The 16,848-nt window shown below is 42.5% G+C and overlaps 1 protein-coding gene across 3 annotated transcripts in view; it reads left to right on the top strand.

Moving 5' to 3' along the window:
• Positions 1 to 3,484: 3,484 nt before the first annotated feature.
• Positions 3,485 to 16,848, top strand: part of LOC110538107 (junction plakoglobin a) — a 58,417-nt gene continuing 45,053 nt past the window's right edge. The window contains exon 1 of one of the 3 annotated variants that reach the window (XM_036938138.2): positions 3,485 to 4,022. The gene's annotated coding sequence lies outside the window, so the exon portion shown is untranslated. The remainder of the gene's footprint in view (positions 4,023 to 16,848) is intronic. The other 2 variants (XM_090193156.1, XM_090193155.1) reach the window with 2 other exon arrangements.

Here is a 16,848-nt window from a genome sequence, read left to right as displayed (position 1 = left end):
GGCAGTAAATCTAATGGGACTGGGAGCTCACCAAGATCCACACAACTGTTGGGTATTGTCAGGGGCGGACTAGGACCAAAATTGGCCCTGGCATTTCTAACACATTGGACCATTGCATTCATTGAGTTCCCAATTATTAACCAGATAATGATCATTTTGCACACACACAAACAAGATATATTTAGACAGGCAGACGAGGCTAAAACCGTGCCAGCACATCCGGCATTTGCCCGAAATGCCAGATGGCCAGTCCGCCCCTGGGTATTGTTGTGAAGTCTGGTCTAGAAGTAGAACAAATCCCTGTCCTCACCCCAAACCCAGAGGTTTAGGCAAAATGGTTAGGTCTTACCATAAACACAGTATTTAATTAACAGCTAACACAAGCCAAAATGTTAATGTGTCGTCTTTATCGCCTTTCTATTGGACTACCACTCAGGATGTATTTACTGCAATGCATTTCATTGCACAGTTCACACAGTATCCAGTGCATATATGATGAATAAACTTTGATTTGACTACCAGAGTAGTAGCCTTGCAGGGACACTGCACTGCTGCTGATCGTGCCCTCCAACCTCTCTCTGTGTGTGTGTGTGTGTGTGTATGTGTCTCACATGGTTTAGGATAAAGGAAAGAGATCAATCTCAGTGTCTCTGTGATAATTGAAAAAGTAATTTTCTTCTTCATTCATATCTCACATGGCCTTTCCATCACTTCCCTAACAGTGAGAAGCTTTGAACTTTGACCACAATTAGATGCCAACGTAAGAGGAATGTCCATTCCTAAGCAGATAGCTCAAAGAAAATCCTCATAACTTCACCCACACTGTCACATTTGGCATTAAAGGCCCTTAAAACGAACGGAAATGGGTTTGAACGTTCACTAAATAATGAAGACAATATGAATGGCCTCATTTGTTTTCTGAGACACTCCATCGTGCTATTGTTTGTGTTTATTTGAACCCATTATGAAGTGTGCTTTTCTCTCACCTTTCGACATCTATCTACCCTTTAAATCCCTTTCTCATTTATTCAGAGAAACATGTCAAGTAGCAAAACAATCCATGTCTCAGCAGATAACTGGCAATTAAATGAGAAGGAAGTCACAAGGTCGAGCACAGTTCTTAGATGGGCACCCCAGTGTGAAATTGGTTGAGTTAATTTTCTCAATCCAAGTTGCTGTCATGGGCCAACCCACACAAATACACTATATATTCAAAGGTATGTGGACACCATGCAAGGGGAAACATGTAGGAGCAACAACGGCTCAGACACAAAATGGTAGGCCACACAAGCTCACAGAACGGGACTGTCAAGTGCTGAACCGTGTAATTAGTAAAAATAGTTTGTCCTCGGTTGCAACACTCACTACCGAATTCCAAACTGCCTCTGGAAGCAACGTCAGCACAATAACTGTTCGTCGGGATCTTCATGAAGTGGGTTTCCATGGCCGCGCAGCCACACACAAACCTAAGATCACCATGCGCTATGCCAAGCGTCGGCTGCAGTGGATTAAAGCTCGCCTCCATTGGACTTTGTAGCAGTGGAAATACGTTCCTTGGAGTGATGAATCAAGATTCACCATCTGTCAGTCCGACGGACGAATCTGGGTTTGGAGGATGCCAGGAGAAAGCAACCTGCCCGAATGCATAGTGCCAACTGTAAAGTTTGGTGGAGGAGGAATAATGGCCTGGGGCAGTTTTTCATGGTTCGGGCTAGTCCCCTTAGTTCCAGTGAAGGGAAATGTTAACGCTACAGCATTCAATGACATTCTAGATGATTATGTGCTTCAAACTTTGTGGCAACCATTTGGGGAAGGCCCTTTCCTGTTTCAGCATGGCAATGTCCCCATGCACAAAGCGAGATCCATACAGAAATGGTTTGTCGAGATCGGTGTGGAATAACTTGACTGGCCTGCACAGAGCCCTGAACTCAACCCCATCGAATCGGAACGCCGACTGCGAGCAATGTCTAATCGCCCAACATCAGTGCCGACCTCCCTAATGATCTTGTGGCTGAATGGAAGCAAGTCCCTGCAGCAATGTTCCAACATCTAGTGGAAAGCCTTCCCAGAATACTGAAAGTTGTTATAACAGCAAAGAGGGAACCAACTCCATGTTAATGCCCATGATTTTAGAATGAGTTGTTCGACGAGCAGGTGTCCACATACATTTGGTCATGTAGTATATGTTCTCACAGATTGTGGATTTCTCTTCCAGCACACTAGCTGCAAACCTTTTATTCTTCTAATTCAACTATTCTTCTTCATATTAGCCACACGAAAGACTGTTGTCGGAAACAATGATTGATTCATGGTCATTTTGTGACTAGATCTCAAACATGTGTTGTCATATTTTCAGAAATATGTCAAAATATCATAACAGATACCTGATAGACAAACCAAAATGGTTACTCATACACCATGTGAAGAAGTGTCAGGTCAGGAGAGGACTGAATCCAACCTCTTAGATATAGCCATCATAGAGAACAGAGACTTGTCACTGGAGTTTTTCTTTCACACATTCTGCCTTGTGTGGTGAGCTGGTGGTTTGTGGTCCAGTTGGTTAAGCCCTAAGTGTTTTTCAGTGTACAGTATGTTCTCTGGTCAATGAAGTGGAACACATGACAGGAACACATATATGGAGTATGAAGGTGGGTGCAGAAAGACAGGTTAGACTGACATTGGGTGTCCCTGGCCTAAACTGACCCGTCTGCCCTCTGAGCTCTCTTAACCTACGCACACACATGCACATATACACACTTGCAAGTACACAACTACACAAACACTTATTTTTATTGGTTTATTTTTTTACCCTCTTTTTCGCCCCAATTTCCTCATATCCAATTACAATCTTTTCTCGTCGCTGCAACTCCCCAACGAGATCAGGAGAGGCGAAGGTCGAGTCATGTGTCCTCCGAAACATGACCCGCCAAACCGCGCTGCTTAACACCCGCCAGCTTAACCCGGAAGCCAGCCGCACCAACGTGTCGAAAGAAACACCGTTCAACTGACAACCGAAGTCAGCCTGCAGGCGCCCGGCCCGCCTCAAGGAGTCGCTAGAGCACGAGGAGCCAAGTAATGCCCCCTAGGCCAAACTCTCCCCTAACCCGGACAACGCTGAGCCAATTGTGCGCCGCCCTATGGGACTCCCAGTGACGGCCGGTTGTGAACGAACCCGGGTCTGTGGTGACGTCTCAAGCACTGTGATGCAGTGCCTTAGACCACTGGGCCACTCGAGAAGCCCTCACACACATTTCTAAGGCACATTCTGTATAAGACAAACATTGATTCATTACTTTCACAATGCTTCTCTGTTGCCTCAGTGACAATCATACATCACAATCTTCAAGTGGAGAGGCTGGCTGAGTATAGTAGTTAAGAGGGATTATTTGGGCATAACTCTCTAATGAGGGCACTGAAAGTTTAATTAGATTAGATTTACATAAGAAGAGCTAAATGATATTGCCCACATGTTTCATTTGGGTGTAATTATGGTGGCAGGTTCTGGAGATGTATGGGTGATAGGAAAGCAGAAACTTCAATGTTGTCTTTTTTGCTTAGATTGAAAACAAGCAGGAATTATTACATTTGGTGAATTTCATATTAGATATTCTGTTTTTAAATTGTTCTTGAATGTCTCTTGATGGTAGTTATTCCTCATGATGTATCACAATTGCGCAGGGAGAAACATAAAGGAGAGGACATATTTAGGCTATTCCTCACTCCAGAACGAATTGAAAATTGTTACCGATATTGCGCATACTTTTCAATTACCTTGTAATAACACTCTATTTGTTGATTTAGCCAATGACCGTTTCAACGACCCGCCTATTGGGTCTCTCTTTGTGCCATGGGTGGAGACTCCAAGAAATTGACGTTGTCACTGAACCGTTGCTCAACACATTCCCGACTTGCTTGGAACAGAGGGCTCCAGAACGAGCAGGCGAACACGGGGTTTAAGAAAAGTTTATGCTCGGAGTGCTGCGCGCAAGAAGGTCCTGAAACCGGCGATTTAATTGCGGAAGGTAACCAACCTGTCAACACATTGGCGTTCTGGGGCGTCGCTTCAGACGCATGCTGTAACCTAGTGGAGTATATTTGAGATAATGTCATGTTTTGTAGTGTTCGGAAAGCGAATGTTCTCTCTTCCGATCAAAGATATTCGAGCAACAGTGTTTTCTCCAACAAGATGCTGTGATGTGTTGTGAATAGGTATGGTAGCCTATTGATCAGATGTAGTTTATAGCATTATCAATACCACGTGACATTCCTTGCCAGCTACTGAGACTGATATGCTCCCTCTGTGTCGTGTTTGTCTGGCATCTTTTATTGTGTCCGTGAATGTAGCCAGCCAACCTTCCTGACATTCATTCCTATGATACGTAGCAGATGAGCGTTTCAGTCTTGCCAGATGTGGTACATTTTGTTTCGGTGGAATAGGCTACACATTGAGCTATATAATTGTTACCAGAATTGTCTCACACTTATGCAATATTGCTGTTGCTTTTGAATCAACATTCTTTGGCTGTGACATGGGTGTACGCAACAACCCATCGGTGTCGGTGCTAGGAGAAACTTGACTGTTAATGATAGCAACTCAGGAATAACGGTGCATGCACCTCTATCTCCAAATACGAATGCATGCGAGTAGAATAGCCTAGGCATGACTAGTTTGGTATAAGTAGCCTAGACTATTGTTTTAGCTCATTCTAAAACCTGAAACTCACCCTGTTGTCAATTCACCAAATATTTGTGTGGTTATTGCAATATGCTCAGTCTTACCTTACCGTATGCTACAGTTGTGTCCTCATGTGCGTTGTGCGTGACCACCCTGACGATGCCGTCAGGGTCATTGAAATTACAGTAGAAGTTATTTTGTAGTGGTGTTTGTTGTGAAAATCGATACGTGAGTGAGTCGCATAAGTGCCACACCTATATCAAATTATCTCGCACGAGGACTCATGGTGAGCGTCAGTCATGTTTCCAAATTGTAGACTAGGCTATGTGTAAAAGGGATTGGAGTTCTTGCTCTTAGGGAAAATCGATGTTTAACTTTCTGTTTCGGAGTCAGGGTTGCCAGGTCTTAATAACATTTCTAGCCCAATGACCCATCAAAACTCGCAGAAAAAGCCTGAAAACTAGCAAATTTTTCTTCAGAGCAAGACAGGAGTTGCCACATTTATACAATAAACCCTTTTACCATACCAACAATTATTGCAATTGTAATTAATGAATTCAATATGTTGCAAGAGAACAGATAAGTTGCCCTTATTAAACTAGCCAAATCATTTTCCATCAATGGATGTCGATGTAACTTGTTTGACTGCTATGTATGTTTGACTGCACAAGGGTGTATGGTATATGGCCAATATACCACGGCTAACAGGCTGACTACACAACTCGCGTTGCAAAATACATTTAGAAATCTATATTATTCAATTATTGCACCCACACTGCTCCCGCGTGCCAACGAGTGTCTGCGTTGCCAAGGGCTAAAATAGAAGTCAGTTCTATTTGTGAGGCAGATCCCGCTGCAAGTCCTGCCTCTCCCATCTCCTCATTGGTTTATAGAAGCAGGCACCTAGGTGCATGCACCGTTATTCCTGAGTTGCTATCAATAAACAGTCAAGTTTCTCCTAGCACCGACACCGATGGGTTGTTGCGTACACCCATCTGCTCATTGGTTATACCCACGTGGGTGACTGAAAGATGAACGAGGTCAGTGGCGGTAATGCACCTAATTTATGAAAGTTGCCAATCGCAATATAAAGTCAAGAGAAGAAAAAGCCTAGGAGGAGAGATGACTAGAAACGATTCGGTTGACCGTTTTATGTGTGGATTCATTTTCGGAGTAGAGGACCTTGTGCATTTCAGGTAAAATAACAACTCAATGTTTATATCCCAGGAAAAAATAGCAAGCAACAGCAATCTAGCTAAATAGGACAAATTAGCTAGCAAGTGCAAGCTAGCTAGCTAAATTGCCATAAATGTTTAATGCTATTCGACCAGTCCCCAAATTAATGTAATTGGTTCAGAGTTTGTTTTGATATTTTAACCTGCGTGACGTGATCGCATTTGGTGTAGAGGGACACAATTAATTTATGCACGATGGCGTACTTACGCAGCCCGTTTGGGTTCCGTGTAAGGGCTGTTCTTTAGCACGATGCGACACAGAGTGCCTGGATACAGCCTTTAGCCTATCATCAGTTATAAATGGCCCATTTACGAGATTGAATTGTTGTCATTTCAATAGGCATAGGCTACAGACTAAAATCTGGGTTTATGATTGTAATTCAACTTTGCCATGGTTTGCTTAGATACAGCTAGCCTATTGCCCCTGACAGGCCTACATATTATTTCAGATAGTTTACAGTAACCTGGCCATGATATAAGCAAGATGTAAATTGAACATTTTAGCAGCTTGCTTAGTTCAAATTAACATACTAATTTATTCAACATTAATAGCTTGCCGATTTCGAAGTAAGGAGTGCCTGTGTTTCCCAATAGCCTGATGGAACAGGCTACTGAGAATGGAGTCATAATTTCAATCACTGAATTAAATACTAATAATATGTATATGATCTGAACTGCATGTCAACAACAGCCAGTATTTTTTTTTTTTTTACATGTAGCCTAATCTGACTGACTGTTACGGTCAATATAATGTGTTCTAACAACTGATCGGCAATTGCGATAGAGCTTTTATAACTTCCAAGTTAATGAACTAAACATGGCCATTTAATAATTGCATAATAACACAAGGTTACAAAAACAATACACTGAAGTTATAGGCTATTTATTAAATCTGTTTGCCAGCTCCAGGTAGGCTACACAATGGTAGCCTGCAGTAGCCTACAATGGCATGTAAATTAATAGGCTACTTGATGGCCAACAGATGCAAATGTATCATTCTCCACATTTAATGTCATGTTTCATTGAGGATGTTTCATTGAGGATTTTTCCCCATAACAGAAGCACACCAGGGAGTTCCATAACTTCCACTTCAAATTTCCACTTACCTATAAATGACAAGTTAAAGAGCCTACCTATAACTGGTAAAAAGTTGTCACGATGTGCAGGTGTGCTGCTGTCTCCTCTCACTCACATGACTCAGCCAATAGTGGACTAAGCGAAATACTGCAGTGCTCTCTCAACACACACATACCCCTGCTTCATTGCCTGATAGTCAGCAGCAGCAGGTCACAATGAATAGATTTGTATTTTTTTGAAGAGAAATGCCATGGTGGCCACCGTGCATGTAGTAGTAGCTCAAAATCCTGCAACCTACGACCAATACATTTTCATCCCCAACAGCGTTTTCAAAGTAGCCCAATTTGAGGGAATACTACGGACTTGGCAACCCTGTTCGGGGCATATGGAGTGAATGGAATTGGATTGGATTTTTGGTGTATTCTGAAAACACAACCTGGTCTAAAATCATTTCATATTATTCTGTGTGTAAATCCAAGACACTCCATTTAGTTTGATGTGTTACGTTTCGTATGGTATGCTACAAATGTTACTAATTACAATTCGTATTATATGTTACGAATTTGCAAAATGTACAATATGTTAAGAATTAGCTAAACATATGATATGTTACGAATTCTAGCTAGGTGGCTAACTTTAGATAGCTGGCTAATGTTGACTAGGCTAGGGGTTAGCGTTAGGGGTTAGGGTTAAGGTTAGGGTTCAGTTTAGGAGTTAGGGTAAGGGGTTAAGGTTAGCGTTGAAACTATTCCTTTGAAGTTTTTCAATACATTTTAAGATTTGTAGAGACTTAAGTAAATACCTGTAGTCAACTTGTGCAATACCTTGGGAGATAAAGCAGATTGCATACTTAATTTCACCTGTCACGTTATTTTACATTATGAAGATGACGTAGTTCCCCAGAACAGTTGAGCCAGTCGAGTGTTCGTTTGTAAATAGCACCAGGGGAGAAAGCGGAAGCAGGTGAGTCAAGCTGTGTAGTGACAGGTCGCGTTTAATAATGAAAGTCAAGTGTTTTTTTCCCCTCTTCAATAGAGTGATCAGGGACTTGCAACTATAGTTTTCCTTCACAGAAAATACATTAGTGCAACACATTCGGCAGAAAATAGCTTCATTTTCATCACATGGCAACCGAAGTGGAACACTTCGGCTGGTAGGCACACAAGTAAATGAGCTTACAAAGAAAAAGCAAGTTGTTTTTTGCAAAATCGATGCATAGCCATCATATTCCTAATGTTTATCATAGAAAGAATGTAGCCAGCTACATTTTCTAATGTTTTGCTTAAAGATAATCTTGCATTTATCCAAGAAAAGTTGTCTGGCTACACTGCGAAAGTACCGGAGAAAAGTAGCTACATTTCAGTCATAGCGCTGTCTGCTGATAGAATGCCTGTTCGTGAATTCTCATCCGAGTGGAGAAGGGCAACTGAAGCAGAAAATTAGTCTGATGCCAAACAGAAATTACAATAAGAAGCATTTTACGCCTGTATTTACAAAACCCCGCAAAATATGCATAAAAAAAAATGTGTGAAAAACGCAGAATTTTGCGTTAACCCAAACCCTATATTTAACTTGCTAGTTAATTTAAGTTTCAGAAGTCAAATCCATTTGATGATTTATTTATACAGCTGCCACTATCTTGATTTTCTTAAAAAAAAAATTATCCTCTTCGTTCTCGGCCCCTCTTCTCCTCCCTATCTTCTCTGAGCAGAGCAGGGAGGCCCGTTGCCCTAGAGACTCCAGATTCCACAAAGACGCAGGGTGTACACATGCTGCTCCAGAGCCAGTACTGTTCTTCCTTCAGACAAGCATGCGTTAAAACGTTGTTCATTTGCACGTGTCTCGTTCACATTCGCTTTTACATGTCCAAACTCACCAAAAATTACATTCGGTAGCTCCTACCGTGTGTATAACTTTATGAGCTGGATTGCCTGTCTTTGCAATTTGTTTATTTTCGTTTGTGCTCGTTAGCATATTTAGCGATGAGCCTCCATGGAAATTCACTATTATTTGTGCTAATTTTGTTAGCCTTCTGGTAATAGGTTAGCTACAAGGGTTAAGTTTAGGGTTAGGGGAAGGGTTAGCGAACATGCAAAGTAGCTAAAAAGTAGTAAGTACTTGAAAAGTTGCTAAAATGCTAAAGTTGTCCATGATAAGATTCAAACTCGCAAACTTTACTTGCTAGACGTTTGCATTATACACCCACACACCCTGGCCAACCACCCTTTTCCATCTGTTTTGTGTAACCATACCAAACGTAACATATCATACTAATTTGAGTACCTTTATTTAACTAGGAAAGTCAGTTAAGAACACATTCTTATTTACAATGACAGCCTACCGGGGAACAGTGGGTTAACTGCCTTGTTCAGGGGAAAAAACAACAGATTTTTACATTATCAGCTCGGGATTCAATCCAGCAACCTTTCGGTTACTGGCTCAATGCTCTAACCACTAGGCTACCTGCCAATTTTCATTGACTATATTACATCTAGTCTATGAGATCAGGCTGGAAAACAAGTTGCTAAAATAGCTTGTGACAGTGGATGCTCTGCTTTGCTTTCTACAAGCCCCTATCAAGTACCTATCAACTGCCATCGCTCACTCCATCTCTCGCGGACCTACTACGGCCACTTTAGTCGTTAATAATTATCCCCTTGTGAAAATAGGGTATGGCCATTTTCTTGTCCAAATGCTATAAAATTGCTGTCATTCAGTTGCTCATTCAGCAGCTCTCGTTTCCCCCCTCATATTATGCCTGTGATATATAGGCTACAGCATTTTTCCCTCTCCTCTTTTTTCTTCTCCCCATAGACATTTCCATGTGGCAAACTATTCCTCTTGTTTGAATTACTATCATAATGGTTTTCCTCCTTTCCCCACTTATTACATCTTCACGTGCATCCTGGTCGGCAGTAGCCTTTGAAGACAGTAAGCCAGGTTGCTATGGGTGCTAATGAAATCTCATTTCTAACTGGTTGGTTGGCAACTGACGTCAAACTTGGGCAGATCTCAACACCCATGATAGTTTTCAGGTTATCAGGTGAATCCAGTCGTCCGTATTTCAATACCTAGATGGCTGAATGCTTATGTGAAGTGTCCAATATAGCCTACCACATCACAAGATGGATTATTAGCCTAGTTATCTAGGGACATCATGAGCCAACTGAAGCCCGGATACAGGTTTTACCTAGGTGACTGACATAATGTGTTTGTCAGGTGGAAAATTGAACCAACTGGAAGTTCAAACGTAAAGCTTTTAAAGCAGTGGCTGCATCTTGTTGCATAAGCTATTCCGTCCATCTTCCTATTTCTCTCCACTGCTGATCAAGGCTTAATTTACTGGGAAACTATCAGAAACATGTCTATAGTCCCATCTTGCACTCTATTAAGTGGAGTTTCATATTGCCTTCCGCCATTTCAGTGTAAAATGCAGCCAGAGTCTGTGTATAGCTTTGATCAGTGGTTACCAAATTGCTTACAGCACTTTTACAGTTGTCTTGCAGTGTTTGTTGACACTGTTGTTGAAACTGGCCATCAAAATCACTTCTCTTCAGAGAGGTGTGGCGTCTTGCCCATGTGCCAGAGACCAGGAGGAAGTCGGGCCAGGGCCCCAGGTTCACAGAGACAGAGACTGTCAGGGGATAAAGTTATAATAAGGTATTTGAGTGAGCAGGAGTCCGTGTGTGTGTGTGTGTGTGGGGGGGGGGTTGATTTCTTCAAACCAAGCTGCTTACCTATTGCAGATTCAGTCTTTCCAGCCTGGTGCAGGTCTACAATTTTGTTTCTGGTGTCCTTTGACAGCTCTTTGGTCTTGGCCATAGTGGAGTTTGGAGTGTGACTGTTTGAGGTTGTGGACAGGTGTGTTTTATACTGATTACAAGTTCAAACAGGTGCCATTAATACAGGTAACGAGAGGAGGACAGAGGAGCCTCTTAAAGAAGAAGTTACAGGTCTGTGAGAGCCAGACATCTTGCTTGTTTGTAGGTGACCAAATACTTATTTTCCACCATCATTTGCAAAAAAATTCATTAAAAATCCTACAATGTGATTTTCTGGAATTTCTTTCTTCATTTTGTCTGTCATAGTTGAAGTGTACCTATGATGAAAATGACAGGCCTCTCTCGTCTTTTTAAGTAGGAGAACTTGCACAAATGGTGGCTGACTAAATACTTTTTTGCCCCACTGTAAATACATTTTAGGTCCCCATGAGGATAGAAGAACTAAACGTGTGTGTGTGTGTTCGTCCGTCCGTCTGGCGTGTTGGTAGTTGTCTCGTGTTGTGGTTTAGTTTGTTAGTTAGTACTCGAATTATACTAGTAACAACAGTATGTTGTCACATCCGTGTGTGGTATCTGCATATTTGGCTGGTGTGTGTGTCTGTTGTACGTACGCGCTTAAAGGTGGGTGAGTGTGGCGTCAAGTGTGTACAAGCTACATCTGTGGATTTGGTGTGACTGAGTATTTGTGTGGGTGTGATCTCTGGCCTGGGTGTGTACAAGTGGTAAATCTGTTCGGTTATGCAAAGGGATTGTTTCATACAAGGCTTCTTCATTACTAGAGACCTGTGATACGTGGTTGGATGGTGGGAATAGCATGCTCCTCCCCTTCACTTCATCTCTCCCCGCAACATATACTTGGCATGACCAAGTGTTATGCCGCCTCAACATGTGGGAGCTTTGTGGGAGAATGATCTTAGGCCTCAATCAATGGACCCTTCTTTCATTTCTCCAATAGCTGTTGGGGTCTTCTGATGGTGGAATAGCATCAAAGCAATTGTCAACAACATCCCTCAAAGGTCAAGGAAGATTCACTAGGTCAGGTTCAAAGTTGAACTCAACTAGAAACAACGCCAAGGCCTCCAATTAAAAAAAAAAAACATCCCAATTAAAAAACAAACTCATCAAAGCGAAGATAACGTCCGTATGAGCACAGCTTTAGCCCTGTAAGTGCAGCTCTGCAATGGTCCTTAGGGTATTGCTCAATTTAAGGATCACTTTGCCTTTAAAGCGGCTGAATGTCAGGAGCATACTAATTGCATCAAATGGGAAGGAAAGGCACAGTGTGAGACGAGTTCTGCGTGCGCCTCAGTGCCAGAACTGAAAGACTATACTTAATCAACAACAAAAAAATACATTGCAGACACTTTTAAGGTAAGCCGCCATTCAAGATGAAAACGAAGGCCCCTTCCTCTTATGGTACCTCTGAAATCACGAGCCCAGATTTAAAGGGACTATGTCAGTGGTTGCCATGGAGAATTTCAGCACATTCCAGCCGCAGGTGTGAGTGAATGTGATTGAAATTGGACCACTCAGAATTGCTTAGAAGTGAAACCCTTCAAACAAATTCACACACACAGCCCCCCTTCTCTCCCCTCCTGTCACTCTCCCCATTACCTACACACATTCCAACTATCCATCCAACTGCTGCCAGCAGTGTAAGAGCGCTAGCCAACATTATCTTTCTGTTTCTTTCGCCCATATCATCAGGGAAAACCTGCAGACGGAGCCTGACATGCTAAAGGCGCTTCCCCTGTGGAGCCTTTCTGCTTATCCCCTACCAGCTGCTCACGTCGCGATATCGCCGACTCCCTTCTCCCCCCAACCCCTTATTCTTCACACACCCCTCAGCGAAGCTTCAGGGATTTTGCAGCCCCACTACTGCCTGCCAACACGCCCCCCCCCCCCCCCCCCCCCCCCCCCCCCCCACCTCACCCAAGCCCTCACCTCCCTTGACAAGCCCCCAAACTCTCCATGATTCATCTGTGGAGTATGTCAATTCTCTCCCTGAGTGAAGCGGGTGTAATCGTGAGCGGCAGATTCATGACAGTGTCGGTTTAATAAGTGTCCTCTTGTCGTCAGGTTTGGACCATGACAGTGACAGTATGATAGGTGTTACAGTTGGTGTAAGTGGTGGTGAAAAGGAAACTGGTTTGTGTGCACGTGAGTGGAGAGTGCTTTGCTTTGCCTGGAAGATGAGGTTTATAATAGACAGGGTCTGTTAAATATGCCGTGCTAACCGTCAGGGGTGTTGGGCGAAGGTTTGATGTTCCGCAGGGCTCAGGCTGACAGCAGTGTCTGGTCCTTTCATAGGAGACTGGTTTGAGGCAGTCAGCCTAGCTAATCTCATTCCCCCCGCCATAGTGGAAGTCCATACTCTCTCTTTGTCTCTCGTTCACTCTCTCTTTCTCACTCCATCTCTCCGCTCCAACCCATCCAACCCATCCCTCACCATGCTGGAAGTGCCTACCCTCTCTACCCTCACACATTGTCTCCAGCTCTCTCCCTCCTCCAGCCCTGCTGCTTGTACTCTATCTGTCAGGGACCTGTGAGAGAGATGGCAGGTTACACCTGGAACAGCTAGTCCTATAGTCTCCTACTGAGAGTGAGGTCTGCTCTGGTCCTCTTCCATGCACACTGTGTGTGTGTGTGTGTGTGTGCGTGTGCGTGTGCGTGTATGTTCGTGTGTGTGGCCTTGTCTGTAGAGGGCACACATTTGAGGGCACACATTTAGGTAGGTATATGTGCTCTGCATGCCTGTTATTATGTGTGCATGTATTTTACAATGCGTTTGTGTATGTGCTGCTCAGTGACAGAACTGGCAGTGGATACTGGATAATGACCACTGTTGTCAAAAGCAGGTGTATTATCCCTATGGTTATGTAAGGCCTAATTATTATACAACCTGTCAGTTTGGTGTATTCCTATACTTCCCGCCGACCAGGATTTCTCCTCCGAGCAGTATTGTCCCACATCTACTGTTGTCGGAACACTACACTACACTGCCCTCGATAGTATGACCCAAATAATGTATTCAAAATGACACTGTTGTTCAAATACCTTGTAGAACATTCTAGTGTTTTGCATAACCACTTAACTATGCACTTTATATACCAAACCTAGGTCTTTTTGCAATAGTCTGAACACTCCTGATATTTTAAACATTGTTCTGCATATAGTTTAAACACTATACAAACACTATACACAGTGATTTAAAGAGTGACTGAGCGCACGGATTCTGCATGTTTTTCTGTTGCTCATTAAGATTTTAGTCTTGGGGGTGTGGTTCGATGTGGCAGTTACTTAAGTTTGCCCCTCATTGGACACCATAGGAACAAAGCCAGTATCACTTCCTCAAAATAGTCAGAATGATTCTACGATAACTCAAGCAATCTGTAATTAATTTGGATGTTTTTGCCGAGGAGCTTTTAGTTAGCAATTTTACTAGCTAAGGTGTTTGGTGCAGTATTTCTCAAGTCAATGTAAACCAATTATGTAAACCAAGTTTGATCTGCTGTGCTGCTGGCCAAGTCTGTCTCACTGTCTGTGTGCAGCTGTACGATTGGATAGACCACAATCACTGCAACTGTTTATCCCATGGTAGTCGGCAAGTCGGTATTGTCGAGATCAAAACCCAACCGTTAAGTAAGTCACGACTAACTCATGTACACAAATCTCACAAAACTCACTTTTGGATTATACTGACCTTATGACAAAAATGTAACTACTTGCCAATTTCTAGTCAATTTTGCCATTGGAATAAATGTTTCGGACTAATATCGATGTCACATATGTCATTTTCAACTAGAGAAGTTGTTTTTTTGAGTTCAGTTCTGCTTTAAAGAGTGCACTACGTAGTGGTCTTAAGAGGTAACTGTACCCTTTATTCTGAATACCACAAGGTAGTTCTAGTGCGAAGACTTCACACAGCATCATACTGAAGACATGACACTCTTGACACTCAACTTGACATCTGACAGCAGTCAAAACACTGCTACGACTCGCACTAGTCAAAACACTGCTACGACTCGCACTAGTCAAAACACTGCTACGACTCGCACTAGTCAAAACACTGCTACGACTCGCACTAGTCAAAACACTGCTACGACTCGCACTAGTCAAAACAACACCAAATGGTTTAGAAAGAAATGCACGCAGTAGGGAAAATGCTGCTTTGCGCACAATAGTTAAAAGCAATTTCAGGACTCACACACCATCAAATGGCACCTTAACAAGAGTCATCTTCAATTCATCTTTAAAGGAGAGATGTGGTTGATTATTTCAGCTTCTGTATTTACGACACAATTTACTGAGCCAATTCCCTCCCCCTGTTTCTAAGAATGCTTTTCAATTTATTTCTTGACTTCCCCTCCACCTTTCCTCCTTTGTGTTTACACATTGATTGTTTTGACATAAGCCTTCATTTATTTGAATTATAGGGGATGGCAACCTAATTGAATTGGCACATTGTGGTATAATGACGGTAGCTCAAGGAACAGAACAATGAGGCGCTCTAGTCAACGTGCATCGATTGGAACATGAAAAAAAATTGACTGAGTCATCCTAAATGGCTCGCAAACAATCCACTTTAGCCTTGAATTACCAATGTTGTCTGTATATTTGATAATTTCATTGAGGATGCCATCAACGCCACAGGCCTTTTTGGGTTGTAGGGTTTTTATTTTGTCCTGTAGTTCATCCAAGGTAATTGGAGATCCAGTGGGTTCTGGTAATAGTTAATAGTTGATTCTAAGATTTGTATTTTCATCATGTATATGTTTTTGCTGTATGTTCTTTGTTATAGAGCCAAAAAGATTGGAGAAGTGGTTTACCCATACATCTCCATTTTGGATAGCTAATTATTCGTGGTGTTGATTGTTTATTGTTTTCCAATTTTCCCAGAAGTGGTTAGTCTATGGATTCTTCAATTACATTGAGCTGATTTACAGTTCCTTCTTTTCCCGTAGTGTATTTCTGTATTGTTTTAGTGATTCACCATAGTGAAGGTGTAGACTCAGGTTTTCCGGGTCTCTATGTTTTTGGTTGGACAGGTTTCTCAATTTCTTTCTTAGATTTTTGCATTCTTCATCAAACCATTTGTCATTGTTGTTCATCTTCTTCAGTTTTCTATTTGAGATTTTTAGATTTGATACGGAAGCTGAAAGGTCAAATATACTGTTAAGATTTTCTACTGCCAAGTTTACACCTTCACTATTACAGTGGAATGTTTTGTCCAGGAAGTTGTCTAAAAGGGATTGAATTTCGTAATTGTTTTTTGGTAGGTTTCCAAACTACATTCCTTCCATCTATAGCATTTCTTAATATTACTGAGTTCCTTTGGCTTTGATGCCTCATGATTGAGTATTGCTCTGTTCAAGTAGACTGTAATTTTTGCTGTGGTCTGATAGGGGTGTCAGAGTGGGTTAACTGTGAACGCTCTGAGAGACTCTGGGTTGAGGTCAGTGATAAAGTAGTCTACAGTACTACTGCCAAGAGATGAGCTATAGCTGTACCTACCATAGGAGTCCCCTCGAAGCCTACCATTGACCATGTACATACCCAGCGTGCGACAGAGCTGCAGGAGTTGTGACCCCGTTTGTGTTGGTTATGTTGTGCCTAGGGGGGCATATGGGGGAGGGAAGGCTGTCTTCTCCAGGCAGGTGTTTGTCCCCATGTGTGCTGAGGATGTCAGGTTCTTGTCCGGTTCTGGCATTTAGGTCGCCACAGACTAGTACATGTCCCTGGGCCTGGAAATGATTGATTTTCCCCTCCAGGATGGAGAAGCTGTCTTCATTAAAATATGGGGATTCTAGTGGGGGGATATAGGTAGCACGCAGGAGGACATTTTTCTCTGTTAAGATCATTTCCTTTTGAATTTCAAGCCAAATGTAAAATGTTCCTGTTTTGATTAATTTAATGGAGTGAGTTAGGTCTGCTCTATATCAAATTAGCATACCCCCTGAGTCCCTTCCCTGTTTCACACCTGGTAGTTTGGTGGATGGGACTACCAGCTCTCCGTAACCTAGAGGGCAACCAGTGGGTCCGTCTCCTCTATACCAGGTTTCTTGTAGGTTGACAATGT

The sequence above is a fragment of the Oncorhynchus mykiss genome, chromosome 12, assembly GCF_057628025.1.
Source record: "Oncorhynchus mykiss isolate SJ-2025 chromosome 12, ASM5762802v1, whole genome shotgun sequence".
Lineage (NCBI taxonomy): Eukaryota > Metazoa > Chordata > Actinopteri > Salmoniformes > Salmonidae > Oncorhynchus > Oncorhynchus mykiss.
The sequence above is the reverse complement of the archived record's forward strand: the minus strand, read 5'-3'. Positions and strand labels throughout refer to the sequence as shown.